The 15,849-nt window shown below is 35.4% G+C and overlaps 1 non-coding gene across 1 annotated transcript; it reads left to right on the top strand.

Moving 5' to 3' along the window:
* Positions 1–2,298: 2,298 nt before the first annotated feature.
* LOC145161966 (small nucleolar RNA R71) lies at positions 2,299–2,405 on the top strand. The gene has a single exon (XR_013738821.1). It is a non-coding gene; the product is annotated as a small nucleolar RNA R71 (small nucleolar RNA).
* The last annotated feature ends 13,444 nt before the right edge of the window (positions 2,406–15,849 follow it).

Raw genomic sequence — 15,849 nt, 5'->3', positions numbered from 1 at the left:
CAGGCTTCGTACGTTGGGCGTAATCCGAAGTACGCGGGGCGTACCTCGTACGCTGGGCGTACCCCCGTACGCGGGGCGTACGTCAACGATGACGTCTCCGGTCTTCGGATGGGACGGTAGTAGAGAGTGTAGGGGCGACGTGGCCGATCCGAGGCCGTGCATTGGGTACGCTGGGCGTTCTCCGAAGTACGCTGGGCGTAACCCTTCGGATAAGCCTCGAAGTGTGCCCAAAATTTCAAAAATGCGTAACTTTCACATACGAGCTCCGTTTTTGACGTTCTTTATATCCACGCGTAGGTGAGAATATATTGTACAACTTTCATTTAGTCCCCGATGGCAAATTTTGATTTTATTTTTAATTATATTTTGTTTAATAGGCCGGGACAGGATAAATCCGTTAAAAATTCGTAACTTCTTCATCTGATGTCCGTTTTCGTCTGTCTTTTTACCGTTGTACTACTATTGTCGAGACCTTCAACATTCGTTTAGGTTGCGTCGGCTAAAAATCGTTCGATTTTTATCTCAAGTTTTTAGTTGTCTACTGCTACATCCGAAACTTCGAAAAATCATAACTTCCTCCTACGAAGTCAGATTTGGGGGTTCTTTTTATACACGCTCACGGTTTAACATAATCTACAACTTTCGTTTAGATACCTAAGGCTAAAAAGTATTTTATTGAAATTTCACTTTTTACGTTTAACAGTGTTTTACCGGTTGTGTCGCGGATTTTCGATTGGTCATAACTTCTTCGTCATAACTCGGATTTGAGTGTTCTTTATATTTCTGAAAACCTTGACACGATATCTAACACTTTCTGTATCCCAATTGAGACTTTAGAACACTACATTTTTTTTACGCTATTTTTTATTGATTCAAAATAGTTTATAATATTTGACTTTTTGAACATTACATTGACTCGAAATATCGGATTGTCACATTGTAGCCTTCAAGTTCTGAATATTCAACTTCTGATAAAATGAAAAAGACATTAAATTTATGCTAGCCCCAGAATCGGCTAAAGCATACACCTTCATATTATTCCCAAACTCACATGGAAGAGTGAGGCGTCCAGGATCCCCCATCTTCTTAGGCAACTCTCTCAATATAGCCCTTGAGCTTTGTTCACTAAGAATGACCTTAGAATTCTTCTTCAACTGCTGAAGGGTGTCTACAAGATCTTGTAGGAGCTTCGCGTATGCTGGAATTCTTGAAAGCGAATCGATAAAAGGGGTATTAATAGGAATACCCTTTATTAGCTGAATAAACTCCAGATGTTCCTTTTCCAGTGGACTAAGATTAGCTCGATACGGGAATGGTAAAGGTGGCCGATAAGCAGGAACGGATTCTGATTTTTTCTGTTCAGACCGGGCCCACGACGTGAGCATTGCGGACTCACGACGTGAGTCTGGTGTTTCAGCAACATCTTCATCTTCGAGCTTCGGCTTCTTCGGTTTTGGATCGGGCTGCTTTGGTTCCACCTCTAGTGCTTCCAAAAACTCAGAGATTGCCTCTTCTTCAGTATCAATAGCCATAACATGAGGTTGAGCTTTCTTTTCGGGAAGTTGTGAGGATAATTTGTTGTTCACCAAAGTAGTGAGTTGACCAACTTGGACTTCTAAACTATGAATTGATGCTTGATGATTTCTTAAGGAAGCTTGCTGGTCAATAATCATTTTGTGCTGTTCTTTCATCATATTCATGTGTTCCTTTAGCACTGCATCGGTATCATCATGCCTTTTCTCGGATACTTCCATAAATCGGGTCAAAATATTTTCCAAGTTTACTTTGTTTTCGGCTGGTGCTTGCTCTTTTTGATAGAAGCCTCGGCGTGTCTGCTTAAATTTTTCTTCCTTTTGCTTCTTGTATTCATCATATGGCAGCCACTCTTTCTTTGGTTTTCTCCAACCCTCATCATACTTATCCCCACTCGAGTAGCAAACTTGAGCCCTTTTGTTCCCATACTCATCCAAGTTGCAATCTTTAGTCAAGTGTGGTCGATTACATCGTTTACACCCAACTTTAATTGCATGAATTGATTGGTCCATTTGTGTGAATCTCCGGTCCATAGTATTGAGCATCGCCATCATAGCAGCCATTTCTTCAGAATGCTTACCCCCACTACCTTTTGCTCCATCTTGTCTTGGGTTGTGGTACTCACGAGAGTGTCTTGCGAATTCTTCAACTAACTCCTTGACCTCCCTTGGATTCTTCTTTGTCAATGGCCCTTGAGAGTCAAGGAGTTGTCTTGTCATAACATTGACCCCATCGTAGAAAATAGACATCTCTTGTTGAACATTTAGATCATGTTGAGGACAATTCGTTAACAACCCCTTGTAGCGCTCCCAAGCTTCGTATAGTGACTCCCCTGTCTGTTGCTCAAAGTTGGCTATTGCCTTCTTGAGTTTAGCTATTTTGGAAGGTGGGCAAAACTGATCTAGAAATTTCTCACGCATTTGAGCCCAAGTAGTGATTGTACCAGGAGGAAGTGCTTTCAACCAGTCTTTTGCAGCTCCCTTGAAAGTGACTGGTAGCATCCTTAGTAAGATGGTGTCTCTGTTAATATTCGGGACATTGAAATAGTCAGCAATGTCATTGACTTCATCTAGATTCTTAAATGCATCCTCATGGTCCTTCCCATAAAATGGGATATCCTTTAGTGCAGTGAGGATATGTCCCTTCAGCTCGAATGTGGCAGTGGCAGGTATCGCTGGTTGTACTAAACCTGGACCAACATCTTCACGAATTCGCTTCTTGTAAGCTCCCATTGACATTTCTTCAATGTTTGCCATCTTGTTTCTTGGCTCGTTCTCGGGTTCACTCGTATAAAGTCCAAACTTAGTCTCGGAGTCCTACTCGGATTCGGTTGGGAAAGGTATTTGATCTAAGTTTTCAACTTTGCTCTTGTCCTTTGAAGATGAACTTGACTCTCCTGTTTTCTTCCCCGACTTCTTTGAGAACACTGACTTGAGTTCTTGTAAGGGTGTCTTCTTTGGTGTTTGATCTTCCTTTACGTTCTTATCTTTCTTTTTGTGAAGGGCTGACTCTGGATCTTCAAGCGGTGGCACCAAGGGTGTATTAGAGCCTCTGGTCATGAACTCCTGAAATAAAACAAAAATAAAAACGTAAAACTGAACTAAAATAGAAAAATAAACTAAAAATCAAAGAAAACTAGAATTCACAGTTTTCACGTCGTAAGCCTAGGGGTTCACGTCGTGAATCCTGTAACTAAAAAAATAAAAAATAAAAAATAAAAAAATAAATTAAACTATGCTTGGTAAAATAACTTTTTGCAGGTTTTATACCACAAAAATGATCGATTAATCAAAAGAAAATAAATAATTTATAACTAAGTCGTTCCCCGACAACGGCGCCAAAAACTTGATGTGCACAAAAGTACCCACTAATTTTATAATTTATAACCTAACTAACTTAACTAACTAAAATGCACCTAGGTAGTGTACCTAGTCGAATTATAGAATAGTTGGGTAAGTCGGGTGTCGATCACAGGGAACGGTGTTAACTAATTAATTTATCTACTATTAAATTTACCTAATTTTAGAGCAAAGATGGGGTTTTTATCTGATTTTACAAGACCAGATGAACTTAAGTCACAGAATTCAATCAATTATTAAAACACTCATGTTTAGTTCGAATCCACTTCTTCTTTATGGTTAGCTAACATTTATGGATTGTCAAAGTTGGTTATTTTTGTATTAGTAATTTAAGTCTAAATTTACCAATATTAACTAATTCATGTAAAACTATATATGGTCACACACAGTCAAACACAAAATAAGTTGCAGATTATGAATTTGCTATGTAAAATTAGGCAAACACAATTATGGTCATAATTTATGTTCTCTAGCGCAGTTAAATATATTTACTTCAATTACTTTCTAAGATTTTGGTCGATCCTAGCTCTAGCAATTTAATATTCACTAAATCACTAGGTAAACAAGTTCATGCAGTTTAATGATCACTAAGCTACACAGAACATGAGTTCAAATAACTAAAGAAACAAATATTAACATGCTAGGTAATGGCAAATCAAACACAAGCAATTCACAAACTAATCAAATCCAATAGTCATTAAGCTAAACCATATGTCCGAAGCTTCATCTAGCTAAACAAGAGTAACTAGATTCAGCTGCTCATAGCAACAATTAAACAAACACAAATCAAAATATAAAACATGTTCAAGTATCAACAATTAAACTAATTATGAACCTCTACTCTTTTGGTGTTGAAAACCTTTTTCCAAGACTTCCCTCCTGCTAAAATTCGTCTTCTGAAAACCTTCCAATCCACACCAAGTCTCTCCTGTCGTAATGGACAACCCAATTTATAATATTCACGAAATTCGTACCCCACTTCGTGGAAGGATGCTCCACGTCGTGGTTTGAGAGTTATCTGTATCGGGCAAGGATTCTTACTTCGTACGTATTTATCTTCCAGAAGAATCATGCCACGTCGTGAAAATGTTTACCACGTCGTGACTTCGGTAAATTCCGTGGATTGCTTCAACTTTTGTACTCCAAGTCTCCAATGTTCCATGTATTGTCAATTTTGGTCCCTTTCTTCGAAAATGCCTTACTTTGGCTGCAAATAACAATTTATCCTTATAAGTACCATTATTCTATGCAAATAACCAAAATATCAATAAAAATGTAAATAAATATTGCCTAAAAATATGTATAAATATGGCAATATCAGTTAGAATGAATCATTCTAGGCCCAAATGGTCCAAAATGTTATAGATTTATGAATTGGTTCCATTTAGAATCCAAATAGGGTCTCTAAGCCCAGCATAGTGGAATTTAATGCTTATTGGTCCATTAGGCCCAATAAGGAAATCCTAGTCCATAATGAACTTGAACCTGGATCTCTAGGGTTTTCAACTCTCCAATTGACTATTTGGATACTTTGTGTAGAGTTTTGAACTTCACTTGTGAATCTTGATTAAGTTTGTGATCATAGAATGAACATAGTGTATGATATCAAGTTAAAGTTACAAGTATTATCATAGATGACGTTTACATGATCACATAATTTTCTGGTAAAAACACTAGTTGTGACAAATGCCTTTGTCGAACTTAGACGTACCCTTTTAGATAAGTGATCATAGAATCCTCTGTTCTCATGATATCGGTCGGACAAACACGTGGAACACAGTCAATCTTATTGTCCAGCAGTTTGTTTCCCGATTTCTGATTCGTTTGACATAGAACTTAATCGAACACATCAATTTAGTTCTGACCGGGCCCGACACATAAGTCAAAACAAAATCATCGAGGGGCCTAAGATATCTCTTTTAATCCTCCAAGGACTAAAAGGAACAGATAAACTTTGACAGTATATGATTGTACTAATTATTCGTTGAACCATACACAACAGCATGTTTTATAACATCGAGTTACCGATGCGTTTTCGTACTGTCAATGTACGACCAACTCATAGTCAACAACTCATATATCTAGGTTTGAAGAATATATGATATTATCGTCTCACGATCACTCGAGAAAAATTCCATGAAGTGATGCAAGTGAGAGTGGGTTGAATCCAATACTCAGACCTTATAAGCACTCATGAATGTCACAGCAATGTCTAACCATTTCTGACAATCTACAAGCCAAATTCATGACAGTCTTGCTTCAATACCTACTTCCAAAGTATGACCGACTGTGGATGGTTTGAATAATCCAATTATTCTGGAAGTCAAAACATGCAAAAATGAAACAATAGTAAAACAATTGACATGAGACAGTACCATACTAGTAAATAAAAACACATTTTATTTAAGCATCAAATGTCAATTACAGTTTATCTATTACAAGTTTCGAAATAGCTGTCTAATAATTAAAACTAATATCATCCCTCAACCTAATGCGCCTCACATGATGTAAATGCTTAACCCTACCCAGTCCCTTTGTGATGGGATCTGTCGGGTTCTCATCTGATGATACCCTCTTTGCCACGAGGAGTCCTTCTTCTATCTTGTGTCTTATGAAGTGATCTTTCTTGTCGATGTGTCTGGACCTGCCATGATCCCTTGGTTCCTTAGCTAAGGCAACCGCACTATCACTGTCATAGAAAATCTCCACAAGCTCCTTTGTAGCTGTTACAACTCCAAGGTCTCCGATGAAGTTCTTCAGCCATATCGCCTCCTTCGTCGCTTCGCTTGCTGCTATGTACTCTGATTCGCACGTTGAATCAGCTACAGTCTCCTGCTTGGAACTTTTCCAAGTAATTGCTCCTCCATTCAGGGTAAACACCCAGCCCAACTGAGAGCGGAAATTATCTCTTTCGGTTTGAAAGCTGGCATCACTATACCCCACCACTCTCAAGTCATCACTCCCACCAAGTGTAAGGACCCAGTCCTTACTCCTTCACAGGTAAACACCCAGCCCGACTGACCCAGTCCTTATCGTTGTCATAGAAAATCGTCACTATACCCCACCGTAGTCCAGTGAGCCTTGCCAGGATTCCCTTGATATCTGCTGACCATGCTTAAAGCAAAGGCCACATCAGGGCGAGTACAAGTCATAGCATACATGATCGAACCAACAGCGGAAGCATATGGTAATCGACTCATCTCAGCTATCTCAACCTTTGTACTCGGACTCTGAGTCTTGCTCAGTTTGGCATTGCTTTGGATCGGTAAGTCACCTTTCTTGGAATTATGCATGTTGAACCTCTTCAACACCTTGTCCAAGTAGGTACTTTGACTAAGTCCAATTAGTCTCTTACTCCTGTCTCTCAATATCCTTATACCTAGGATATAGGTAGCTTCTCCAAGGTCCTTCATTGTGAAACACTTCCCAAGCCAGGATTTCACCTCCTGCAAGGTTGGGATGTCATTTCCTATGAGTAGTATGTCATCCACATACAGTACCAAAAAGATAACTATACTCCCACTAGCTCTGACATATATATAGGACTCATCCTCACTTCTCGAAAATCCGAACTCTTTGACTTTCTCATCGAAACAAAGATTCCATCTGCGAGATGCTTGTTTCAATCCATAAATGGATTTCTCAAGCTTACACACTCTACTAGGGTACTTAGCATCGACAAAACCCTCTGGATGACTCATGTAAACATCCTCAGCCAACTTCCCATTAAGGAATGCGGTTTTGACATCCATTTGCCATATTTCATGGTCATGAAACGCAGCAATGGCTAGCATAACCCTAATAGACTTAATCTTCGCTACTGGTGAGAAGGTCTCATAATACTATAAAGTATAAGGGTTGAATTTTAAACTTTTAATATTCTAGGGTTTGGAATAAAAGTATTCTAAAGTGACTTTACAAATTCCAAAACTTGAGGGCAAGTTTTAAAACTATTCAAAACCTTTCATTTCTATAACTTATGAGTTTTAATGACTTTTAAGGAAAAGACTTTTGGAATTCCATAACTTGAGGACAAGTTATGGAGTCCATTAAAAGGCATTTAGATCAATAATTAAACTAACAAGAAATGTCAAATAATATCTATGATCTAGCAAAACTCATAAACATGGATAATTCACATCAACAATTTTCAAGAATCATATAAACTAATATAAAACTTGAAACTTTGACAATTATCTTTGAAATTGGATTAGCATGGTCATTACCACATCAAAAACAGGTTTATAAGTTCAAAAACAGCTTACGGTAATGATCCTAGTCCAATCCCAGCCAAAAAACTTGAAATTCTGCATCCAGGAGCACGAACTCGTCAAGTGTATGAACTGACTCGACGAGTTGGTCAGTTTTAAGGTGGACTCGGCGAGTCTATCAGTGGACTCGGCGAGTCTATCAGTGGACTCGGCGAGTTCACTTTCCTGACAGTAGAAAATCGATTTTTTCAAGCTTTTAAAACAAGTAGCCTCAAGTATAATTGAAAACAAGCCTATGCTCTGATACCACTGATGGGATTTGAGCATTCTAACACTCCTATGGTGTACATGCAACCCTAAATACCTTGGATCTATGTTTTCTCTATTATACATGCAAACTTTCATTTTTCCAAGGTTTCATCCTAACTAGCATACGATGAAGTATATGTAATACAAAAACTAGTAGAATGACATACATTTTCTTGTAGCTTGATTTCTTAAGCCTTTAAGAGCCTAGCACCAATAATGTGAATGTGTCAAATGGAACCACAAATCACCACCAAAAAATGGATGAACTTGAGAGAGTATTACTTGCACTCAATTTCGGCTAGCACTCTTATGTGTATGCTTAGGTGCCGATTTTGCTAGCTAGAGGGGTTCTTATGGCTTAATTAGGGTTACACCATGAAAACCCTAATGTGCATGAATTTCCACATTCCTCATGCTCCATGGGTTTTAACCCTCCACGGAGTATCCATGGGTTACCACATGGGTTTATCCCAACATAAGGAATCATGGATCATTAGCCCACTTCATAAGAATGAATGGTTTACACAATCAATCCCCATATATTTAATTAGTCTCTTTTGATCACAAAATTAATTCTTGATCAATACTAATTAAATAATATGATTTCATATTAGTATATTAGAACTTATAATGTATTAATAAATCATAAATAATCTCTTCTCAAAAGTCCATCCTTATAGATTGTTCTGGTGAAGTGCAACCCAAATGGACCATGCTACTCTCGGGTCAAGTACGTACCAAATATAGTTATGGACTTAGACACCTTATCCAACAATTTATATCATAGGTAACGATGTGAAGTTACTAATAGATAATAAAATTATCTGTTAAGAGATTCAAGGAGATGTAGATCGTTAGAATATTAAGACTTTGTAAGTATCTGTTTATGCTTATGTTTCTTGTATCAGTTATGACATACCCAACCATAATAAATCAATGGAAACATTTCTTCGAAAATACTTTTCCGGGACCAAAATTCCGCATAAATGAATAAAATTTGTATTAAATAAGCACAATCAAATCCATCTTTTTTGGCCGTGAAAATGGCGATGTCACAGTTGGTATCAGAGCATTAGTTTAAGTGAACTAGAAATTTTAGGGAATTTGTAGACTTAAACTTAGAATGCTAACTAATGATAGTAAGGTGAGTGTCTGTTTTATTTTAGGTAGTATACCTAAATTAACACAAGCACTAGAATGTATTAGGGAATGTGCCTTAATTGCTATTATGTGCTAAATGATGTATATTATAGCATGCCTTAGGTTGCCTATGTAAATTGCTTAGGTTTAAGGTCTGTTGTCAACATTGAATTAGGAAATTTTATGTTTTCAAGTTTCCAAACGTTTAATTACGATATTAGAACTGGCATATAACTTTTCAGAGTAATAAAGGAGAATTACGCGTCTAAACCTTCTCTATCTATATTCTCGTCTTAGTACACCTAACGCCTGCTTTGGTGTATAGAATCTCATGATAATGACTCGTAGCAGACTGAGCAAATGGAGGAAATGAGAAGGCTTACAATAGTGAATGATACCTAGCGGAAGATATCATAAGAATAGTATCTTGCCTTCATAATACCTCTGATAAATAATATGTCCGATACGGGAGAAGTACACCTTCGATTGGTGGGATGATATAACTTTTGGTATAATCCCTGAAGTCGTCCCATCGTTTGGCGTTTCCACCACCAACCGAGTTGAAGCAAAATTGCTAATGAAGATACGCATGGAAGATATCCTTGTGGAATCCATGGAAATTCGTTATGCTTGTTTGGACACATTTATATGTGTTAAATCATTGTGTGAATTTAGGAATAAGAACATGGGGACTGCAAGGAAATTCTTGGGATGAGTATGAGTAGGTGTGAAAGGTAGTAGAGACCTATACTACCGGAAGCACATGACTCGCACTTGGATCAGGGAAAGTCACAAGGTTACTAAGTCCCTAGTAGTTAAGTCATTTTAATCATTTCCATCATTACCTTTGATTCGGTAATGACTGCAAAAATTATTCCGACCTTACTGGTCATATCGAATCGAGTCTGACTTGAGAAAAAGTTTGTGAAGTAAGTTAATTGGTTCAAAGAACCATGATCGGTATAGCATCCGACTTTAGTTAAAAAGATCGAAGGAAAAGAGAATCAAAACGATCAATAGAAGTATCGTAGTCGTTGTCGAGACCAGGCGGCTTGTAGCTAGAAGTGCTACATACTAGAATGTGGTTATATGGCATTACAACATGAAGGGAGGAATATTTTACGCTAGAGTCTGACTCAAAAGAGACCTAAGTCTAGCCATTGCATCATCAAACGAGAGGTCAATAGAGCATGACCCATCAGTCTGTTACGATAGGTGAAGTAAAGAGTTTTTCTTAGGTTAAGTCAACTCTAGATGGAGCAAGAGCCTACAATAGATATTGAATTTAGAAGGAAGGGCAGGTGCATGATTAAGCACCATCAGTAGTCAAGAGTCTAGAAGTTAGAAACTCAATAGAACAAACATAAGAGTTATGGTTACTACCTAGGATGGAAAGGTAACGTGTAGAGTCATCGTACAAGCCTTGTTTTATTGATGATTCGGGGACGTAATCATCCTAAGGGTAAGATAATTGTAACACCCGTTGATTCTGGCGAGTCAATTTAAGTATTATAAGCGTTATAATTGAATTTTTGATAGAAGATTATTTAGGATAAATAATATGTGCGATAAGGATTCCGTACATACAAAAAATGTTGAAACCCGACTTCGTATGAAGAAGTTATGGTTCTTCAACATTAATTGGCTCCGGCTCAGGTTCTGCAGCAACTAATGAATCAAATGATTACAGTTCATTAATAATATTTTTCAAAATAACCAGCCATACTTCAATCTCTATAACCGCCATCTATACCATTTGTGTTTTCATTCTTTAAGAATGCAACACATGTACATACACTGATTCTGTGAGATTAAAGGCAAATAGTAAATACAAATAAAGTAAAGCCGCCAAAATTACAGTAATAAAAAAATAAACAGTTACTTACTAGCATTTTCCAGATTAACCAGTCATACTTCAATCTCCATAACCGCTATCTATACTTTTTATGTTTCCATTCTTTAAGAATGTAAACACATGTTCATACACTGATTCTTTGAGAATTAAAGTCAAATAGTATATACAGATAAAGTAAACCCTCAAAATCACAAGAATAAAACAACAAATAAAAAATAACTCATAATACAAAAAAAAAATACAAAACAAAACAACAATGTCATCACATATATTCACAGAACATCAAGCACTTACAAGATTTTGGCAAGGTTTAAAAAACCTAACTCACTATACTAAAAAAAAGACAAAAACAAACAACACTATCAGCCCCTAAACTCACAGAACAACAACCACATACAAGAATTTAAGTATTGTGATTCTGACAGAATGCATTACACATAAACATCGCCATACAACATTGTATTCTAACAGAATATCATCCATAATACTTCTAACATAATCGACAAAATAATGAAAAAAAAAACAAAAACAAAATCTTTTTACTCTTCTAAAACACAAAACAAAAACAACAATCACATACCCCTTTTTTGCAAAACAACAGTCACATATCTGTAAAATCCAAAATTTTAATCGAATTTTAAATCCCCAATTTCAAAAAACCCTAATAAAAAAATACCCCCTTTTTACACTATTTCGGTCTATTTTACTTAAACCAACTTTAAAACCACATGCAAATACTTCATTGTTCAAACATTCCAACAGAATGTTGTGTATTCAAATGATAAAGTTTAAAAAAAATATAAAAATAAATTTACCTATAGGCGGAGAAACGAAATCATCATCGTCTTCATCTAGATTCAACACCGTTTCTTGTGTGTTCTTAAATTTTGATTTGAAAGAAGTCGACCTTGTACTCCTCATTATACTGCAATTTTTTTTACTTCGAACGATCACAATGCAACTTTTGTGAACAATCTTCAAGAATCGATCAGTATATATAAAAACGACAACAGAATCTACCGATTTTTTGGTTGATTAGAGAAGATATACTTTGATTTTGTGTTCCGATACAAAGGGGTGTGGAATCCGGGTTCATGCGATGTTATAGGGATTATGCGGGAAGTTGTGATAAATAGAGTCAGTTACCCATTTTAATGGAGACGAAAAATGTACACAAATACCTAAGCCTATATATATATATATATATATATATATATATATATATATATATACATATATATATATATATATACATATATATATATATATATATATATATATATATGGGGATAGGGAATATAAATTACAGCCCCACCTAAGCTTAGGTACTAAACCTCTAAAATATGTCGTTTTAACATGCTAAATATGCCCGGTTTGGGTTCACTTGGTAAATATATCATCCTCCATAACATTTCTTTCTTTCATTATCGTTTTACCATCTCTGTTTTCTTTCCTCAATTATCGTTTATTACTTCACCCAAGTGGACATTACTAAACCCTAAATCTAAACCCTAAACCCTAAATTTAAACCCTAAACCCTAAACCATAAACCCTAAACCATAAACCCTAAACCCTAACCCTAAACCCTAAACCCAAATTCTAAACCCTAAACCTAAACCCTAAACCCTAAATCTAAACTCTAAACCCTAAACCTAAACCTTAACCCTAAATCTAAACCCTAAACCCTAAAACCTAAACCCTAAACCCTAAACCCTAAACCTAAACCTAAACCCTAAACCCTAAACCCTATTGTGTCGATCTTGAATTTACATCTTGAAGTATTAACCGTGAATCCATTAACCATAATATTTATATAGTAAAACAATGTATTTTCAAGAGGTTTAGTACCTAAGCTTAGGTGGGGCTGTAATGTATATTCCCTTTTCCCTATATTATATATATATATATATATATATATATATATATATATATATATATATATATATATATATATACTAGTGGTGTACCCGCGCAAAGCGGCGGGAGCGAATAGTTTTTTCGACGATATGTTTCTTTTACAAAAATGTTATGTTCCAAAAGAAAGTACATGAGGAGGACGATAGAATCCAACTTTGACGTTATTTGTAACATGATACATCAAATACCTTATAAAAATAAACGGTTCAAGGCGGCACAAAATATAAATTGTCTAATATCGTTTAAACAAAAATAATAGAATTATATAAAAATACACGAAATATGAAAATGTATAAAAACACATAACTGATTATACATTATTAATCGCGCAACACTTCTTTAGATACCACGTTTGTTGTATAGACTCCATCACCTTTAAAATTTTGTTAGGCTTTACTAACACTTTTGTATTGTCACGTGAGACCCCTTTAGAAAATGCAACATAAAGTTGGTCATGCAAGAATACTGGGTCTGAAAGATAAATACCTACATTTAGAATTGTTTGTCCATGAGTTTTATTGATTGTAATCGCAAAGTATAATCGAATAGAAAATTGTTTCCTCTTCATCTTGAATATGAACATGTCATCATCAGATTCACATAGAGGAATCTTTGGAAACTACTTTAGGAACTGTGATCTTACCTTCAGGGAGAAATTGTTTTGATTATTTGTTGTACACATGTCAATGTACATTCAATCAAATAAATGATGTTAGAAATAGACCTCATACATGCCACGAACGAATGATGTTACGCGACATAGAAGAAGGTGGAGTAAGCCTTGAGTATCTTCGTGGTTTGGCAGGAGAAATAAGCACATACCTTGAAAATATGTTTTAATAAATATTTTAAACTGATTTTTTTCCCTATTTTTCTGCTATAAGCGAACAAACAAGTTTTAAACGAAAAAACGGTTTTTTAATGTAATTTCACTTAAAAAACCAACCGAATATAACCAAAACTGTCCTAAACAAAATCAACTTTTTTAAAACTTTTGAAAAACCAAAACCGGTTCAAAAGTGGTATATTTACACATTTAGCCTTGTGACATATGGGTAAATAAATCATTTTCAGTATTTTGTTACTAAGTTTAGATGTTGATAACAGACTCCTAAAATAATAATGAATAAGTTAAAATTATATTTATTTTTTTCTATCAATAAAAAAAAATTATTATTATTATTTATCAAGATAAACAATGTTAAATAGAATGATAAAATGGTATAACATCTTTTATGAAATGTATTCTTTTGTTAAGAATACTATATGGAAATATGGAATGCATATTAACATGCATAAATATAAAATTATATAGCTTAAAAATGTGTAGCGGCAATTGTTATATTAGACAACTACTTTATTTCCCCAATGCCCTTGGATAGCTGACATCATGTAATTTTTGGAATGAAATAAAGGCAAATTGGGAACAAAAGAGTATTTTTGAACTTTACAAATACAAACCTTTTGCAGAGCCCATAGCAGTTAAAGATGTACATTGATATTATCTCCAAACACGCATTAAACTACCATATATTTTCTACAATACCACACTATTTTATCTTTTATTACAAAGCCTTGTAATTTTAACTTCATTTTTCACTTCTTGATTCTACTCTTATTTTTTCAAAGTTCCATGGTGACACAAAAGTAGCCAAAAACAGTTCATACCTCTCTACAAATTAATATCACTCAACGATTAATTTATTTTGTTTTTCTCAAATATAAAACAGTATATGTTTTCAAATTCACAATTTGGTGTCAATCTGTAATGAGTGCAAATCTCCCATGAGCCCCAAGTCCAAACAATATCTACAAGCTTGATTGGCTGTCTTGATATCTATCTGATGGGTATTCGAAGCTTCTTGGGTTTGTCGAATATTCATTTGCGGATTTGAAGACCGGTGTTACTTCGAGGGGGAGTTTGGTCTTAATCGCGCTAGCTCGTTGGAGACTGAAGCCGGGACATCCAATCCTAACTTTGAGGGGGAGAATGTTAGGGTGCAAAGTCACTCTTGGATGTAATGTTTTAGGCTTACCTTCTTGTATGTGTAAATGGGTTGAGTCTTTTCTATAAATAGGAAGTGAGTGACTCCCATTATGTAAAAAAATGAACCATTTTGGAGTGTTAGACTAGAGAAAGAAATTGTGTACAAACCCATTTGTATATCCTTTCTAGATCTAATATGAGCTTACACAGATTTATTTACTCCTTGTGTTCTTGAGTTTACATGATGATTCACTAGATCTTTTCTTATTCCGCATATGCCATCATAATCAACACCACTACAATTGGTATCAGAGCGGGTGTTCTTGATTTCATCAAGAATTGATCCATGGTGGCAATCTTGATTTGGTGATTCTTCATTGTGTTTTAATCTTCGTGATTTAGAGAGTTTTTGGATTCTAGAAATCGAATTCATCTTTGATTCTATTCAAAATTCGATTTTCTTCACTAGAATTCAAGTGATTTTTACTTTCTCTCTCTAGAAAACCCATTCAAAATCACTTTCTCTCTCTATAAATCTTCAAGTTCTAGTGATCAAAAATGGCGGTTTACTTGGAGTATGATTCTTGGATTGTGATCGTTAAAGATGTCAAATACAAAATCGGTTTAGAACAATTCATTGGATTAATATTGAAAGGCTTGATGATTTCATGGGATACTTTGATTTCTTATGGAGGTTTGAAGGATGATCATGGAGGATTGATTTTTCAACCACTTTCAAAGATTGAATGCTTGACTAAAGTTTGCCATAACTTGACGAATGAGGGAGATAAAAATGAAGGAAAGGAAAAAGAATTGTTTGATAAGTATTTCATTTCTCTTATTGATAACCCAAGTGATCTTCATGCTCTTATATTTGTTGAAGATGTTCTTGATGATCATCATGTTCTTGATGTTCTTGATGTTCAAGAAAAAGGAGTTCAAGTTGAATTTCATGATGAAAAAGTTTTTTGCTCGATTGGAGTTCAAACCGATGATATTTTGTGTTCTTGTGATTCGTTTGAAGGAATGATTCCATAT

Source organism: Lactuca virosa, chromosome 2 (genome assembly GCF_052849685.1).
Source record: "Lactuca virosa cultivar CGN04683 chromosome 2, Lactuca_virosa_CGN04683_v6, whole genome shotgun sequence".
Lineage (NCBI taxonomy): Eukaryota > Viridiplantae > Streptophyta > Magnoliopsida > Asterales > Asteraceae > Lactuca > Lactuca virosa.
This window is presented reverse-complemented; position numbering and strand designations above follow the sequence as displayed.